Genomic DNA, 14,228 nt, shown 5'->3' on the forward strand with positions numbered 1-14,228 from the left:
AGATCATAGGTTCTAACTTATTTCAGAGTAAATTTACTGGGGGCGAGGAGAGGAAAGTTCATTTCTTAATAGTTATAGCCAGATGCAGATTGACTAGGCAGTGGAAAATATAATCTTGCCCAGAGTTCAAAAAAATATGCCCATATTCACATGGTCCCAAGTCGTTCCCTCTACTTGGACTAAGACCCAGAGTATCTGAGATCTCCCCTTGACTCATAGAGTCTGTTAGGGCAGAGGACCTTCCTGACCTACTCAAGGCTAGAATCCAGGTCTCTGAACTCTCAGTTCACATCCTGTCCAGAATAGCAGACTTGCCCTCGGCCTCTTGAGCTAGTCACTGAACCTCATTTTTGTTGTAAGATGAGAGGTTTAATCTCTAAGGGCTCTCCTAGCTCAAAATCTCCAAGATTCAGTAATTCCTTTCAGTATTTCTTTTTCTAACGTGTCAACATCTTGAGAGAGACAAGTAATTAAACCAGAGAAAATCAACTGTGAGTTCTTATCCCTTAAAGTTGGAGGCTCTGAATCAGGTACCTTATCTTCTGCAGATAGTGTGGTAGGATCAGGATCTTTCTGTCCAAGGCCACAGTTCCACACAACCCAATCTTCATGGCCCAACAAAGGGCCCAAATTGGCATAAGGCAAACCAGAGTGTCCCAGCGGGAACTTCCTATAGGCTGTTCAGTTCAGTTCAGTTCAGTTGCTCAGTCGTGTCCAACTCTGCGACCCCATGAACCACAGCACGCCAGACCTCCCTGTCCATCACCAACTCCTGGAGCCTACCCAAACTCATGTTCATCGAGTCAGTGATGCCATCCAACCATCTCACCCTCTGTCGTCCCCTTCTCCTCCTGCCCTCAATCTTTCCCAGCATCAGGGTCTTTTCAAATGAGTCAACTCTTCGCATCAGGCGGCCAAAGGATTGGAGTTTCAGCTTCAACATCAGTCCTTCCAGTGAACACCCGGGACTGATCTCCTTTAGTATGGACTGGTTGGATCTCCTTGCAGTCCAAGGGACTGTCAAGAGTCTTCTCCAACACCACAGTTCAAAGGCATCAATTCTTTGACCTCAGCTTTCTTCACAGTCCAACTCTTAGATCCATACATGACCACTGGAAAAACCATAGCCTCGACTAGACAGACCTTTGTTAACAAAGTAATGTCTCTGCTTTTTAATATGCTATCTAGGTTGGTCATAACTTTCCTTCCAAGGAGTAAGTGTCTTTTAATTTCATGGCTGCAGTCACCATCTGCGGTGATTTTGGAGCCCAGAAAAATAAAGTCAGCCACTGTTTCCACTGTTTCCCCATCTATTTGCCATGAAGTGATGGGACCAGATGCCATGATCTTAGTTTTCTGAATATTGAGCTTTAAGCCAACTTTTTCACTCTCCTCTTTCACTTTAATAGGCTGTTGTAGCTCTTTAGAAAAAGGAAGAGAGCAAGGACAAGAAGTAAAAGGTTCGAGATTGGATGGGAAGAAGTAAAGTTGTCTTTATTTGCAGGCAACATGCTAGTTTATGTAGACAAATCCTGGTGACTCAGATGGTATAGAATCTGCCTGCCAATGCCGGGAGACCCGGGTTCAATCCCTGGGTTGGGACGATCCCCTGGAGAAGGAAATGGCAACCCACTCCAGTATTCTTGCCTGGAGAATTCCATGGACAGGAGAGCCTGGCGGGCTACGGTCCATGGGTCGCAAAGAGTCAGACATGACTGAGCGACTAACACACACACACACACACACACACACACACGGAATGTATTAAACCTCCACTAGGAACAACAAATCCTTGAACTTTGTAAAGTCACAGGATACGAGATGACCAATATACAAAAATCAATTCTGTCTCCATAGATTAACACCTAATAGGTAGAAAATGAAGTTAAAGTTCTGTGTATATTAACTGAAAAGCATAAAAAACACCTAGGAATACATTTAACAAAAATCAGCCAATTTGTACTGTCTTTGGCAGGAACTTGAGGATAATGGGTGCTGACAGTCTAGACAATCCTGGGGGTGTGGACATTGTTTTGTAGCCCTTAGCATTTCTCAAGAGAGAAGCTTTATAAACTTGTATTGTTGTTTCGCATCATCATGACATGGATTGTAATGTCAGTTTGTATTCAACAAGCCAATCCGCACTCCTAAGATCGTGCTATTATCTGATACCAGACATATGTTCTTTGCAGTTATTGTGTTGGGTGAAGTCCTGAATGATTTTCAAAGTCAGATGAATTCTCAGGCATAAGATTTTCACTCAGAAAGTTGTGATTTTTCTTTATTCTTTATTCCTGCTTCTCTCCAGAGTGTGACGAGGCATTTAATCCATCAGACAGCAGGAGGATCTATGTAATGAATTTTTACATGCCCCGGTCATTTTAATGTAATTGTCCTTCTTTTAAAAGGCTTCATTAAGTCTGTTGTTAGGATTGTAAAACTACCTAAGAGAAATAGGAGGGCTTTTCCCATTTTCAGAATTTAACACAGTTTCTTAATTGCACTGCTTTAGGTGAACAGTAATTAAATGGGTTGGGAGAACATGCAATATTTATTTATAGTAACGCAGGCATGTCACGTATTTATAGTCATTACTGCACAGTCTACTTGATAACGTCCTTTTGGGAAAATTTTCTTGACTGTTAAAGTAGCTCCAATCAGTGTTTTTGGCAAGTCTTTGAATCTAACTGTGAAAATTAACAGATCCAGATACCCTTATATTAAGCTACCATACACAGTAAACTTTTTGCAAGAAACTTGTACTTGCAAAACCCTCAGTACACTTTTAACATTTTTAATTTAAAAGATTTGGGTTAAATATGTGTGCCAATGTCAGTAGTCTTTGGAGTATTATCATGTATCTTAATTATGACAAGATAACAGAATCACTATTCCTTGGTTCTTACATTTGGTAATAAATACAATATTAGCACCTTATTCTTGATGTGCTCTGATATGACACATTTGTCAAGTGGATAAGAGAAGTTTTCCATCCAATGTTGAGGATCTTAATACCAACTAAACCACTGTTTGGGGGTCTTTTTGCACACCAGATGAAAGCTAGGAATCCTCCATCCAGAAAAATGTATGCACACAAACACAGATACACTGTGCTACTCAGGAGCAGGTCTCTGGGCTCCCTGAATGTGCCCGGTCATGGGCCAAAGATATGACTCCTTGATCAAAATGCCACTTGTACAGATAGCCTCTCCGGATGTGCACACACACACAGCCCCACCCTTGGCCATGCCTCACCTCTCCCATGTCTGTGTGTCTGCAGAGATATTTTTATTTACACCTTTTCTCCATAGGACATTTTTACTCAGTATCTTCATTTAACAACTCAGTTTAATTGCGACAGGAACAGAGGTTCTGTTTCCATTACTACTGATTTCTCATGCTTCCTGTGATTTCCTCAGTCATTACAGGTACTGGTCGACTTCTCCCTTGGCCCCATCTCCCCAAAAGCTAGGAACAAGCCTCCTCTCTTCCTCCAGGCATCCAGTACATGGATAGCTTTTTATCCCATGTGTTTTCCACAAAGCCACTGCTTTCACCCCTTCTGTTGTTTATCAGCCACACCACAGAGCCAGCCTTCACAGCGGTCCTTGAAACTGTCCCAGCCCCTCTCCCCTGGGCGCCCCTCTCCCCTGGGCGCCCCTCTCCCCTGGACGCCCCTCTCCCCTGGACGCTCCTCCCAGGTTCACCCTGCCCTCCTTGGGGACTCAGTCTGTGGTGGACGTGGTCAGCCGCACGCAGCCACACCTTCTCTTGAGTCCCGCCCTGCTCAGCCACCTCTGGAGACTCTCTGTCACCATACACAGAAAATTCAAACCCGCCAGCTCCTTCACTCCGGGAGCCGCTGCCCCCAGGGACTCCTCCTTTGCCCGAGTCCCTTGTGAGTTCCTTTTCAGCCACTGCTCTCCCATCTTCCTGCACCAGGGACTCTCTGCCCCTCCACGAGAGAAGCTCGGACAGGTTGTCCATCTGCTGACAAGCAGTGGTTGTTCATCTCTCATTTTCTAGTCACTGAACCTATGGGAAAATGGGTCCCCAGGACTGGGCAGCCTTATTTCTGTTCATTCAGCAACACCCCTCTCTTCCTCCCACCATTTACCTGACTCAGTTGAGTCAATAGTTCAAGAAAGATACTTTGGAAACACTTTTTTTTTTAAGTGTTGGGGCAAGGGTCTAGAAGAATGTTGCAAATTATTATTAATAATAATTCACAGGTATATAAGTCCCTGCAACCCCACCCGCCATGTGCACAGCCTGATGCTGGTGGCTTCCTCTTTGCTCATCAGTGATCTACTCACCTCTGCACCCTAGTACAGGGCAGACATGCAATCAAGTGTCTGGCAAAGGAGCCGTACAGGGACCTGGCACACCTGTTTCAGACTCGTAGAGCTGGGGGTGACCTTTGAGGTGATCTCCTAGCATCTCATTTGACAGCTGAGCAAACTGAGAGTCAGGGCAGTTAGATGACTAGTCCAAGATCAGACAGCAATAAAATCAGCTTTTGAACCTGTGTTTTCTGACTGATTCCTGATCTCCCTTTTTGTTGCACTAGAAGGACTACTCAGCCTGTGGCTCTTCTCTCCCCATCTCTTTCATCTCTATTATTAGTGCCTGTTTGGTGCTAAGAGATACTCTGAGCTCTAATGCTGCCTGGTGTTGTCTGCTGCACCTCAGTGTACATAAGAACTTAGTAATGATCTTACTTTTTGAACAGAACTCGGTACTTTTCAGGATCTTTCACATATGTCTTCTCATTAGATTTTTCCACAGACTGGTGACATAGGTTGAACTTGTGTCAGAGGAGGAAAAGTAGAGCTTAGTTGAGGCCACGTGGCTAGTCAGTGACACAGTTGAGGCTAGGCTCTGGTTTTCCTCTCTCAGGATGTGGTGACTTACAACTGTTTTGAGAATCTGGCCTCAGGCCCTGGAATCTTGCCTTCCTTTATGTAAATATGAAAAATAGAATTTCCTATTTTCTAACGGTTTTCAGTGTTTTGTAAAGTGTATTCTGAAGCACTCTGGTCCCATGGGATGATCTGTTGAAAAAAAAAAATTAAAACCGGGTTTTGTGATCAGATAAGCCAGGAAAAACTGCTTGCTGGATGCCCCTCTGGGGGATTCCCAGCACACGTGAACATTTAAGGACTCTGTGAAGTTCCTCTCCAAAGACCATTGAGTGTATTTTAATTGTGGTGAAATACATGTGACAGAAAATCTACCATCTTCATCATTTTAAGTGTTTTAGTTCAATAGGGTTAAGTATATTCACATTGTTGCCCAATCAGTCTCCACAATTCTTCTCATCTTGAGAAATTGAAAGTCTGTATCCATTAAATAACCATTCCCCATACTCCCCTCCCTTAGCCCCTGGTAGCCACCATTTTACCTTCTGTCTCTGAATTCACCTGCTCTTGGCACCTCATAGAAGTGGAATCATACAGTATTTTTCTTTCAATGACTGGCTTATTTCACTTAGTATAATGTCCTCAAGGCCCACCCATGTTGTACCACATGTCAGAATTTCCTTCTTTTTTAAGCGAAAGTCTCTCAGTCGTGTCCAACTCTTTGCAACCCCATCAACTATACAGTCCATGGAATTCTCCAGGCCAAAATACTGGAGTGAGTAGCCTTTCCCTTCTCCAGGGGATCTTCCCAACCCAGGGATCAAACTAGGTCTCTCACATTGCTGGTAGATTCTTTACCAGCTGAGCCACAAGGGAAGCCCTTCCTTTTTTAAGGCAGAGTAATATTCCACTGTATGTATATACCACATAGTTTTATTGATGCAACTGAAGTTGACACTTGAGTTGCTTCTAACTTCTGTTTCCTGTGAATAGTGCTGTTTTTTTCTGTGGGTGTGCAAACATCTCTTTAAGACCCTGCTTTCAGTGTTTTGGGGTGTGTATGTGCTCAGTCATGTCTCACTCTTTGTGACACATGGACTATAGCCTGCCAGGCTCCTCTGTCCATGGAATTTTCCAGGCAAGAATACTAGAGCAGGTTGCAATTTCCTACTCCAGGAAATCTTCCTGACTCAGAGATCCAACCCATATCTTCTGCATTGGCAGGCAGATTCTTTACCATTGTGCCACTTGGGAAGCCATTTTGGGGTATATACTCAAAAGCAGAATTGCTGGATCACAAGGAAATTTCATTTTTTTTTTTTTTTATGGAACTGCCATTGTTTAAGATATTTTTCAACTCAAGTTTCACAGCTTTTTTGATCACAGAACTCCTTTTCCACATTATTCCTTTGAGTATCCCACAGAACATGGCACTTTCAGGAAACAGTGGGAAATCCTGAGCTCAGTAAGGATTTCCGTTTGTTCCAGGGGGCTAGCAGACCTCAGGATGCTGCCTGGCAGTTGGACCACAAAGCTCCCAGTCCAAGGGCAAGGTCAGCAGTGTGGTCCCAGGAGCTGCAGAAGGGGAGAAAGCTCACGGTACACAGCAAACCAGAACACGAGTCCTTCCACTGGAACTACCTCTGCACCTGTGGCAGGGTTATAGAGGCTGCTGTGGCTCTGATGTCATTCAATGAGTGAGTAAAGAAGGCTAAGGCTATCTGCCTACGTGCAATAAGGGACCTGGAGCAAGCTTTCCAGTGAGAAATTTTAGGATTCAGAATCCACTGTTTCCTCCTCCCCTTGAAATGGAGAGCATGCTGCCTGGTCACAATCTAGATGGGCTCCTCCCTGGGGCTTGTTGTGTTGACTCCATCTCATTGGCCCTTCATGTGGTTCCTCAGTAATTGAGGGGTGAGTGTAAACACTCTAATTGTGTGGATAGATTAATATTCCAACAGAGCTGATTTGCCTCACACAGATGGAAAGAACGTGTAGAGCAAGGGCAGTAAACTGAGGAAAAAAGCAAATTCCCCAGCCCCCAAAGCTGCTGGGTACCTCAGATGTCCTTGTGGTCAAGTTCCAACTGTTGGTGAGCTGGAAGGAGGCATTACATGATTGCATACCCGAATGCCCTGGGTTGTTTCTCTAAACATGGGCTTAAAAATTGAAATGGGCCTGAATGGTATGCTTGCTCCTTGGAAGAAAAGCTATGACAAACCTAGATAGCATATTAAAAAGCAGAGACATCACTTTGCTGACAAAAGTCCATGTAGTCAAAGCTATGGTTTTTCTAGTAGTCATGTATGGATGTGAGAATCAGACCACAAAGAAGGCCGAGTGCCAAAGAATTGATGTTTTGAATTGTGATGCTGGAGAAGACTCTTGAGAGTCCCTTGGACTGCAAGGAGATCAAACCAGTCAGTCCTAATGGAAATCAACCCTGAATATTCATTGGAAGGACTGATGCTGAAGCTCCAATGTTTTGCCCACCTGATGCGAAGCACCAACTCATTGGAAAAGACCCTGATGCTGGAAAAGGTTAAGGGTAGGAGGGGAAGGGGGCAACAGAGGATGAGATGGTTGGATGGCATCACCAGCTCAATGGACATGAATCTGAGAAAAACTCTGGGAGATAGTGAAGGACACAGAAACCTGGCCTGCTGCCGTCCCTGGGGTCACAAAGAATTGCACACGACTTAGCAACTGAGCAACAACAACAAAAGAAAACAAACCAGGAGGTTGTAGCTTTATCTAGCTGTTTTTGATGTTGATAAGGGTGAGGACATAAAATCATGGAGAGGCTTTGTAGTCCCAGAGAGCTTTGAGCCAGCCTGCAGGACGGCCGTAGCACACCCAGCTTCTTAGTTCCCTTGTCTGGGAGCTGATACTGATAATGATGCCACACATTGTAGGGAGAGAATTTCATAAGCTCTCTGAGAGTCTTAGATGAAAGTGGCTACTGATGTACAAATTATTATCATTATTTTAAGAGATTTTACTGTTCTATAAATAAATGCTGTACCTTATTCTCTCTGACTCTCTTGCTTTAAATGAGTTCAGATTTGGCTTCTCTCATTGGCTGCCTCCCACCCAGATTATTTCCCCAGGGTCACATTTCTGTTTGGAGGTGCAGAGGTAAAGTGGAAAAGGGCTTGGGAAATTCTGTGTATACCCTCAGGCAAGCCACCTACCCTCTTGGGGCCTTAATTTTTACATTTTTAAGGTTCCTGTCTGAGATCCTTACCAGCTCTGTAGATTTGTGATTTTATCAAAGATTAGAGAAATAATTCAGCTTCAAATTACCAATATTTATAGAGTACCAAGTCTAAACCAGGCACTGCTCTAGGTACTTGGGATAAGGTACCTTATTCTGGTTGGGGGAAAGGAGGTGAGACAGAAAACAATAAACAGTAAATGTTAATACCTGAACAAATTATATAGTTGTTAGAAGGTGATATGTTCTAGGCAAAATCAAAATAGAGTGGTAAAAGGAATTGGGAATGCAGGCAGCAGTGAAATTTTTTTAAAATGTAGCAGAGAAGAACTTACCCATATGAGAGTTTTTAGAAGATCAAGTACGTTAATAGGAGGCTGCAAACCTCTCCTATGGAGATTTTTAGGGAAAAAAGAAGTCTCGTCTTTTTAGAATGAGGTATATTCTTATTTGCATGGAGAGGGATTTGCCAGATGATCCTTTCAAAGGCTTTCTTTTTAAATGATTTAGTGGTTTGTTCAGGAGTGGACCCAGCATTTGTGTGAGGATGCGTGTGTTCATACATACACAAACAGACACATACTCACTCAGACATGTACGTGTACACCTGGCACACGCATATCTACTGCTTAAGGAGCAGGTACAAGCCAGCTGGGAGGCCCAGCTGCTGGCATGCATCCCAGCTCACTTTTAAAAGGCCAATTGGTGTGCCATAATAATATAGCCCTCCCAGCCTGCCATTTTATGAGGGGAGAACTGAAACACAGAGATGCTAGTGACTCGCCAGAATCAGGGTGAGTCAAGAGCGGGTCATAGGACCTGGCGTCACACTCTGCTTTCGGCCCCCCACCTTCTGGTGCCTCCCTGCACTCCTCTGCCCATGAGGTGGGCGGCTCAGCTGTTTTTACGTCCCCTTCCCTCAAGCTCAGGGACCACCTCCATTCCCAAGTCTGTGTAATTAAGTAGTAATAAAACCAGTACTTCCTCTAACCTGTATGTATCCAGACCCACACACTCCAGTTTTAATGATTCATGTTAGGGCCAAACAGGTAACAGTCATGTGACAATAATTTCTTTTTTAATTTTTTATTTATTTTTCTTTTCGAAATTAATGTATAGGTGACTTACAGTTTTGTGTTAGTTTCAGATGTACAACAAACTGATTCAGTTTTACGTTCATATCTGTTCTTTTTTGGGCTTCCCAGGTGGCGCCAGTAGTAAAGAATCCACCTGCCAATGCAGGAAATACAGGAGATGTGGGTTTGATCCCTGGGTCGGGAAGATCCCCTGGAGGAGGAAATGGCAACTCACTCTAGTATTCTTGCCTGGAAAATTCCATGGGCAGAGGAGCTTGGTAGGTTACAGTCCATGGAATTACAAAGAGTTGGACACAACTGAGCATGCATGCCACGCCATTCTTTTTTAGATTCTTTTCCCTCAAAGGCTATTACAAAATAAATTCATAGTTCCCTGTGCTATGTAGTAGGTCCTCGTTGGTTATCTATTTTATATATAGTAGTGTGTATTTGTTAATGCTGAATTCTCAATTTATCCCTCCCTCCCTCATTCCCCTTTGGAAGTTTGTTTTCTATGTCTGTGGGTCTATTTCTGTTTTGTAAACAAATTTATTTGTATCGTCTTTTTTAGATTCCACACACATGATGTCATGTAATATTTGTCTTTCTCTGTCTGACTTTAGTATGATCATCTCTAGGTCCATCCATTTTGCTGCAATTGGCATTATTTCATTGTTTTTTTATGGCTAATAGTCTACTGTACATGTGTACATCATCATCTTTATCCATTCATCTGTTGGTGGACATTTAGGTTGCTTCCATACTGTGACAATAATTTCAAAATAGCAAATGCTTTATTTACTTGTGTTGTTCAGTGCAACGGTGGGGTCATAGAATCCACAGCAGCACCTCGGGTCCCTCCTTCCCCACCAGCTGTCCTTACACCCTGCGGCCCGACAAACTAACAATGACCCACTGTTCTTCCACCTCTCCTCCTGATTCTGCATTGTAAAATATACCCCCCAACACTTTCCCAGTAGGCTGGACAAGGGGAAGAGCCAGGAAGGCTAAGCCAGGGTCCACTGCAGCAGCTGGGACAAGAGGCACCCTGGTCACATGTTCATTTCTGATCCCCACTCCACTGTTTGTTGTATGCTATGCCAGCCAGTCTCCTAGATTACCTCCTGTAATTTAGTCCTCACGGCAATCCTACATGGTAGGTATTGACATCTTTGCTTCACTAATTAAAAAAACCATAGTCAAAGAAATCGAGTAACTTGCCAGGTATCGTGCTGTAGAGAATGCTAGGCTTTGAGCCCAGGTGTATCTCATTATAAAAATTGTGCTTGGTCTCCAGGGCGCTGCCTCTAAGTCATGTACATCCCGAGGTTCCATGTTCTTTCAGTTGCCAAATTTGTTGGGTGGGAAACACAATGATAAAACTCATTGCTCTTTGCTTGAGGCAGTTACATCTGTTTTCAGCCAAGATCTTGAAAGCTTAGTAGCTAAATGAAAAAGAGTAGGTTCTCCCAAAGCTCTGTGGAGTGGAATCAGTTTTGTTTGGAAACACAGAGGCCAGTAAGTTCTATGGTCCGCTGTTTTAACACGTCAGACGCAATTGTTTTCTGACTCTTTCAGTCTTTTAGCAGCTTCATGGCCAAGGTAGTGCTCAAGTTAGGCCAGCCCGCAATCTAAGGAATTGAATAGAGCACAGAGATGGTAGCTGGGAGGAGCTTTCCCAGGATATGGGAGATTTTAAGCAGTTTCTTTGTCACAAATATAAGATAAAGATACTTTCTGACAAACATGTTGATTCAGCATGTGAATTTGTGAACCTGATAAAAGAACCTCAGGGGTAAGGTATCCAAGGATGCATTTTGTGGCGACCTAACACTAGCTCGCGGTTTATACCTTGGTTGAAAGCTAGTGTTAATTTAGGCAGGGAGGGGAAAGGGTCCCTGCAAGGACAGGAGACCAGAGAAGCAAAACGGTCACACTCAACAATTACAAAGAGAAAATCCAGAGTAATGAGTGAGAGAAGATGAGGCAAAATAGATGAGGCAGGATGAACAGGGACAGACAAGCGTGCGGGAGTACGTGAACTGAAGACATGGAATGCAAGAAGGAAAGACCAAGACACAGGGAGCCGTAGGCAAGAACGTCACCCAGGGTTAACAAGATGCTCTCTAACATATGGTGTTAAGGCTTTTCCCTAGGTTTCAGTAGGAACTTAAGCCTAACGTGCAAACGGCTTTCGTGTGAGTTCTCTTTCTACATGCCTGAGATTATATTTGTTCCATCAGGAGGAAAATCATTTGAAAGTAGAGACGCTAACATTTGTCACTATCCACATCGGTTCTTAGTAAACTATGAGAATCAGAGCAAAGCGAAATGAACTTGAAATAGATTCTATGACAGTGATCCACCCAATGATGTTATTGTATATGAGTCATTACCGAATAGATTCTTCACCTTTTGCAGTACGTGGTTTTCAGTTTTCAGAAGTGTATAATGAAGCTTTTTAAAAGCTTATGCACTCACTTGAGAGTAACAACTGTCACTATGCTTCCTTTGTGGCAGTGCTACACTTCCCCAGTTATTTTCCCAGTTAGGAATGTTATTTGACTTCTCAAAGTTCTGTATCCATAGTTTTTGTTTTTATATACTTCTTGCTTTCATTTCCTGAAGCATAGTGATATGATGAACTAATTAAAAATAGCATTCTAATGAAACTGTTGGGTGTGTTGTTGTAATATAAGTCGTCTGCAAATGGGAAGTTCTTTCCTGAGGAAATTGATAAACTGAAAGTCAGCTTGAATGCTCATATATTTTCTGTGAGAAATTTTGGTCCCTCCTTATTTTTGTCCTTTTAAAAATTTGTGCCAGTTAATTTGTGCTTCCCATCCAGACACGCATTTTAACACTTGTAACAGTTAGCTGAGGTCTGTTATGTGAACATGATATTAAGAGTTTGCATAAATGTTTACCAGCCGAGTATCTGAGGATGTAAACTCTTAAAGGGAAGTAGAGTGAATCCTTTTTAGTTCAAATACTGGGTATTTTTAAAAGTAAAAATAGAGGGTTGTTTTTTTATCTACCAGGTCTATGCCCTTAGCCTAGAGACAAAGGGCTCTTTCAAGGGAAACAGAAATTTTAGTTGACATTTTCCCCTCAATACCAGGCTTACAAAGAGTCACAATGCTATAGAGGTGGACTACAGGCTTGTTTTCCTGAGTCCAGTGTGTTGTAAAAGTCTGGGCCAGCATTTTTAAAGTCAGCATACTTCATACTTTAAAAAAAACCAAACTTATGACTTCGCTTTAAAAATAGCATGCTCTGGCCACAGTGGGCCAGCATCATCCCTTGACGGTCAATGCTGGGGCTGGAGCTGCCTAGCTACCCCACCTCCCACCCCCCGTAGATAGCTCCTGGGCCCTCTTTGTGGGTCTCTACACCTGAAGTCTATGGCCTCCAGTGCTGGTTGCCATTCATGATCACATTTGTAATGTTGATTTTTACAAAATGGACGAGTATTTTTCTATACCTGTTTGGGAACATGGAGAAAACAGGAGGGTGGGGACAGCCTAATTTTGCTTGTTCCCAGTTCACTTCGCTCGTGCAGGTTACCTGTGCTGTGGCATTTGAGCTACCCCTGCTGCTCACTTCCTCATACCACATTTTCACCTGTGCTGTATGGCACTTGGGGTCTTGGTTCCCCAACCAGGGATGGACCCGGTGCCCCCTGCAGTGGAAGCGTGGAGTCTTAACCACTGAAAGTCCCCACCCTGCTGCCTTCTATTTCCACTAAAAGAGCCATAGCCCAAACTGGGGATTCCTCCCCCTCCTTGATGTGTCCTTTCTTGGGTCCTCCCCCTCCTCCAGATGCCCTCTCAACACCATCCTCCCATACGGGCTCCACCCTCATCAGGATTTCCTTCTGCTTCCAGCTCATCCCTCTCAGCCTCCTTTGCTGCCTCCATTGTCGGCTTCATTTACTTTTACTTCTTCATTTTACAAGCGTTACCTGAATTATATAGATTATTTTAGAAATTCAGACAATAACAGAGGTATGTTAAAAGATAATCTTTTTTTTAAAACTATGTTCCTTTCCACTGCCTTTCTCAGAGAAAACTATGGTTAGTCCCTGGATGGATCTCTTCTCCTGGCCCTTTTCCATGTAATCTGGTATGTGTTGTGGTTTAACACAAATAAAATCATTTTATAGACGCTGCTTTTTAACTTGGAGAGGGCCCTGGGTCAGTGTAAACCGATCTCTGCCTTACCCATTTTATGATCTGCCAGTTCCTTAAATCTTGGTGCTTCCCAGCATAACCTACTGGATAATTGCATTACTTAATACATTGTTGTTTTTATGGTTGTGAGCTGCTAGGGACAGTACTTATCAAAGCACTTGTCGATACATATTCAGTGACTGAGTGAGTGAATGAATGAATGAATGTTGATATTTTTGCCCATTCAGTTAGATCATTGTAATTTATACTTTATGTATAATATTAAATTGCATTGAAATTTAAAATCAAACTAAAATATCCTAAGTTCTGTAGTAAATTATGTATTAGCATAATTATTGTAAGACACAGTTAACCTATTTCTCAAGTTATTTCCTAAAAGCAATATTTATTGATTTTACTTACCTCAGTAAGATCACCCTACTGTGATGTAAACTATTATATATAGGATGGATAAATATCAAGGTCCTACTGTATAGCACAAGGAACTATATTCAATATTCTGTGTTAAAGCATATTGGAAAAGAATATAAAAAAGAATATGTATGTGTTTAACTGAATCACTTTCCTGTAAGGCAGAAATTAATGCAACATTGTAAATCAATTATAGTTCAATAAAATTTTTTTAAAAAAGATCACCGTACTATGCAAAAGAGAATTCTGTATACTGCTTTTTTGTGTTCTTGGGAGAAGTATTGGTGGCTGGTGGTTTTTGTTTTGTGTATTTTTAAATGAGTTTTGGCATCTTTCCAAGGCAGATAGTATTCTGGGTACAATTCATCCTTCATAAAAGTTTCATTTTATCTTTAAAAAGATATAAATGCACAATGATTGTATAAACAGACTTGACTTAATAGAGCATCTCTTCAATAGAAAAGTAGTT

At 42.5% G+C, this 14,228-nt stretch overlaps 1 protein-coding gene across 27 annotated transcripts in view; it reads left to right on the forward strand.

Annotated features, from left to right (window-relative positions):
- FYN (FYN proto-oncogene, Src family tyrosine kinase) overlaps window positions 1-14,228 on the forward strand; it is a 209,416-nt gene that overhangs the window by 45,458 nt on the left and 149,730 nt on the right. For 5 of the 27 annotated variants that reach the window (XM_081530570.1, XM_081530551.1, XM_081530562.1 and 2 more), the window contains one exon: window positions 6,351-6,559. The exons of the other annotated variants lie outside the window; for them this stretch is intronic. The gene's annotated coding sequence lies outside the window, so the exon portion shown is untranslated. The remainder of the gene's footprint in view (window positions 1-6,350; window positions 6,560-14,228) is intronic. 27 annotated transcript variants of the gene reach the window in all.

This window comes from Giraffa tippelskirchi, chromosome 9 (assembly GCF_054371585.1).
Source record: "Giraffa tippelskirchi isolate mGirTip1 chromosome 9, T2T-mGirTip1v1.2.pri, whole genome shotgun sequence".
NCBI classification, from domain to species: domain Eukaryota; kingdom Metazoa; phylum Chordata; class Mammalia; order Artiodactyla; family Giraffidae; genus Giraffa; species Giraffa tippelskirchi.